Here is a 4453-nt window from a genome sequence, read left to right on the forward strand (position 1 = left end):
AGATTTTTCTCAATAAGAAACTGTGTCAAAAATCTGGAAAACCTAGAGATTAGGAAAACTTGTTTTGTTTTGTTTTCAGCCAGAACGTAGACTCAGCATGGTATAGTTGGGGTATTTGTCAGACAGACTAAAATATTGTCATGATTATAAATCACTAGAACCATATTGTTCAGTGAACTAGAGAAGTGTGATAAACTAGTGGTCCCTGGAACTGTGAGGTGTCACTCTCCATCTCTCTAGGAAGGGAGTGTGCCAGAGCCACCCAATAGGTGTACAGCAATATCACCATTTTTTTCATTTTTATTTTCTTTTAACTCATAAAAAGCATCAATTCAGAGTAACAAAGTTACAAAACCAACCTGACCAAAAGCAAAGTAAAATGGCTGAAAAGTCATCACCATATGCATGGGTCTATTTTTATTTTCACCATCAGAAATGAATTAGCTCCATAGAATGAGTATTGCAGTAGTCAAGAAGGCTTAGCCTGCTCATGTTTTCCTTCCTCAGAATCCTGGGCTCTTTACTATACTTGGGCATTCTATTTCCCTCCTCATATGTATCTTTCACCATGGTGGTGATCAGAAACATTCCAAGATAGGAGCCTATGCCCATGAGAGGCCTCTGGGGGGCCAGGCCAGGTGTTTTTCCTGCCTTGGTTTGTCATTATCTCCCCTGTTTGGTTTCCTTTGTTTCATCCTTGCCTTGCATCTCTGTATCTTCTTCAGATGGACAGTCACATGGTTGTGTTTCCAGCTGCAGATCCACCTATGTGGGGATGCCTCTCTACTGTAGCCCATGGACCAGCTCTACATCCTTCTTCCCCGTTATAACCAACCCCTAATGTCCATCACCCTAGGATCCTGGGTCCTGGAGGAGTATACACATTTTGCATCTTTGGGAAGGGAGTTTGAACACAGCCCACATCAATCTCCCTGGATTTTAGTTTTTAATTGAAATAGGTAGACTTGCAGGATTGTTATCTGTCACCTTCAGATGCCAGAATCTATAAAAAGAATGGCCCTTGAGGGTAAATGAGCATTACAGTTGGATTTAAGAAATGAGCCTTTCTCAAAACTTGCACGGGTTGCAATTTGAAGAAAATTAGAGCTAAACCTTGTGTTGTAAACTGCTGCTTACTGGGAAAAAGAAAAAGAAATCCTGTAAGGTATAGAAATAGTATGCGAGACAAGCTGGTGGAGGATGGGAATCCTTCTGATGTGTAAAGGGTTCTTTGACAAAGACAGATCACCTGGGGACCCTGTGTGCAAGGCCTTTTGTTTATCTACTCTTGCCTTGCATTTGTGTCATGTCTTTCACTTGGTGGTGAGGTTTTGCTCTTTGAAAACTGAAACAATTTTTAACGTCAGAAAGAGGTTTACAGGATTTTCGTGAACTTGTGTCCTTCCCACATACTTCTCATTCCCTTCTTTCCCTGTCCCCCCCCCCCTTCCAACTGGGGTGTGTCAGTCCTGGATGCCAGATGCAAAATGATTCAGCCAGTGCAGTTCCCCAAGTTGAACTTGTTATTGATTAGCACTTCCTAAATCAAACGGAATTGCTGATCGCTGTTGCAAGATGCCCCCCACTTGCTCAGGATCCAAGTTGAGCTACAGTGTCTGTGCCTGGGCAGGCACTAGGGGATTTTTGATGTGTTCCCCCATCTTAATCACTGCTGTTGCCAGCAAAGGAAGAGGAATGGCATCTTTCATCGCCAATTCATGTTTTCTAAGCTCCAACTGTGTGTGTGGCAGTGTGCAGCCTCAGAGGGGATTTTGACAATTAGCAGGAGCCGCCGCCTTTACTCTCCTTAGCTGTGATAATTAATGCCTCAGGACATTTTTATGAGTTGGTATGTGCTGGGCACATGACACATAGTACTGAGAGCGTCAATTACATGTGACCCATTTGAAAGGATAGAGAATTTAACAGAGGCCATTTTAAGCATGCGCTTTGTAGACACCCTAATAGCTGATCGGCAATAAAATCGAGTCTTTTGCAAATTGGTCACCATGCAAACGTCTGTCCAGGAACATAAGGAGCAGTCTCACTCTTAGGTCACCTCCATCCAATTTCCGCCCTTGGTGACACAAATTAGTGATGTGTGTGACATTTCATTTATGAGCCCTGCCCCACCCCCCAATCAACACTGGAAAGATTCCTATGAGTTTAAGTAAATTCTCAAGTGTTTATCTTCAGATAATTTTAAAATGAGAATTGTAAGAGTCAACAAAATAACTGTGTGTCTTTGTATGTCTTAGCCAATTGTCAACATGTTGCCACATTTCATTATTATTCTCTCTCCCCCTTAATCCTGAACACATATAGAATTGTTTTTATTTTTTATAGCTATTCAGCCAAGTTAACTGTACAGTGCTGTGCTGTGGCCTGTGTTCACCCACCTACTCTCTCTTGTTCTCCTTTCTTCTTTCCTTTTCCCCAAGTCCTTCAACTACCCGTTAAAAAAAAAAAAAAACTGTCTTCTATATTGAAGGCATGCATGTTTTGTTTCCATATGAAAGAAAACACATGCTACTTTTCTTTCTGTGCCTGGATAAAGTTTTACTTAATGTGATGACCTCAAGGTCCATTCATCTGCAAATGACTTTATGTCATTCTTCACCATGGTGGAGGAAAAATCTGTCTTCCTTGATTTCTTATTTGAAAGGAAACCACATATGTATCCTCTTCTCCCACACTTTAACATGGATTATCTAAGAAGAATGCTCTTTCACATAACCATAGAATATCAAATTAAAAACATGCAACATCAAAAATGTACTATTTGAGAACTTATCCTTTTCAGGTTTTATTCTGTAGTTCCAGTAGGAACTGCATTGTATTCCCCATGTTTATATATGTTTATATATGTAAGTTCTACTCCCTGATGTGACAGTATTTGAAGTAATTAGATTTAGATGAGATTAATTTTGGTGCCTTGTGGGTCTGAAGGGATTAGTGACTTTCTCAGAAAAGGCACCAAGCTTGCTTTCCCACCATGTGAGAATACAACCAGATGGCTGTTGTCAGGAAGAGTCTCTAGCAGATTTGGCCATTCTGGCATCCTGATATTGGATTTCTGGATTCCAGAATTATGAGAAAACAAATTTTTTTATTGTTTAACCCACTCAGCCTGTGGTGTTTTGCTATAGAAACCAGTATCGACTAGTACAGGACTCAAGGAATGCTCTTTCTGGTATTTTTTTTTTTCAAGCCCATGATCTAATTGTGAATCATGTATTACACTTAGTTATCATATATCTTTGTTCTTTTCAGTCTGGAGTTATTCTTTAGCCTGTTTATATTCTCTCTTATGACCTTAATTCTCTTTCCCATCTTGCAAGATGATGGGTGAAAAAGCCGAGAAGCCTGACAAAAAAGGGAAAAGACCTGCAACCAAGAAGGCTGGTGGTGAAGCTGCAGGTGCCCAAAAAGGTCATCCTGAGCTTAAAAGGCCTAAAAAGCCCAAGAAGCGGAAGCCGCATTGCAGCCTGAACCCTTCCTGGCTAGAGGAATTGACAGGTACTCCTGATCTGCCGTGTATTCCAGAAAGGCCCTGTACAAAAGAAAATACCCAGCTGCAAAAACCAAGGTTGAAAAGAAGAAAAAGAGAAGGTCTTTGCTCCTGTCACCAAACCAGTTGACGGTGACAAGAATGGTGGTACCCTGGTGGTTAAGCTTCGAAAAATGTCCCAGTATTACCAGACTGAAGATGTTCCTCGGAAGCTGTTGAGCCATGGCAAAAAGCTCTTCAGTCAACATGTGAGAAAGCTTCATGCCAGCATCACTCCCAGAACTGTCCTGATCATCCTCACCGGGTGCCACAGAGGCAAGAGGGTGTTTTTTTCTGAAGCAGCTGGGCAGTGGCTTGCTACTTGTGATGGGACCTCTTGCCCTCAACAGAGTTCCTCTGCGAAGAACACACCAGAAATTTGCCATCTCCACCTCTACAAAAGTTGATATCAGCAAGGTTAAGATCCCCAAACACCTGACTGATGCCTACTTCAAGAAGAAGCAGCTGTGCAAGCCAGGCACCAGGAGGGCGAGATCTTCACACAAAGGAGAAATATGAGATTATAGAGCAGCACAAGGGCGATCAGAAAACCGTGGACTCACAGCTTTTGCCAAAGATAGAAGCTGTTCCTCAGCTTCAGGGCTACCTGAGGCCTCAATTCTCTCTGACAAACAGGATGTAGCCTCACAAACTGGTTTTCTAAATTGCTATCAACTTAATTAAACAGCTTCATATATTTAAAAAATATTCTCATTTATGACACAGACATTTTTAAGGTCACAGGTCAGTTCTACATATTACCCCTCCACTTTGGCTTATCTAGTACTTCTATATGATTTGATCGAGGTTGTATATTTTGAGAAGGAAATCTATGGAAGTAGAAACATGTCCACCTCATCGCATCATGTCGGGTGATATTTCACCCTTCCTTCACACATTTTC

General features: G+C 41.5%; 1 pseudogene; it reads left to right on the forward strand.

The window, feature by feature from the left end:
• The first annotated feature begins 3341 nt into the window (after positions 1 to 3341).
• LOC127232997 (60S ribosomal protein L6-like) lies at positions 3342 to 4214 on the forward strand (annotated as a pseudogene).
• Positions 4215 to 4453: the final 239 nt, after the last annotated feature.

Source organism: Phodopus roborovskii, unplaced genomic scaffold, assembly GCF_943737965.1.
Source record: "Phodopus roborovskii unplaced genomic scaffold, PHOROB, whole genome shotgun sequence".
Taxonomy (NCBI): Eukaryota; Metazoa; Chordata; class Mammalia; order Rodentia; family Cricetidae; genus Phodopus; species Phodopus roborovskii.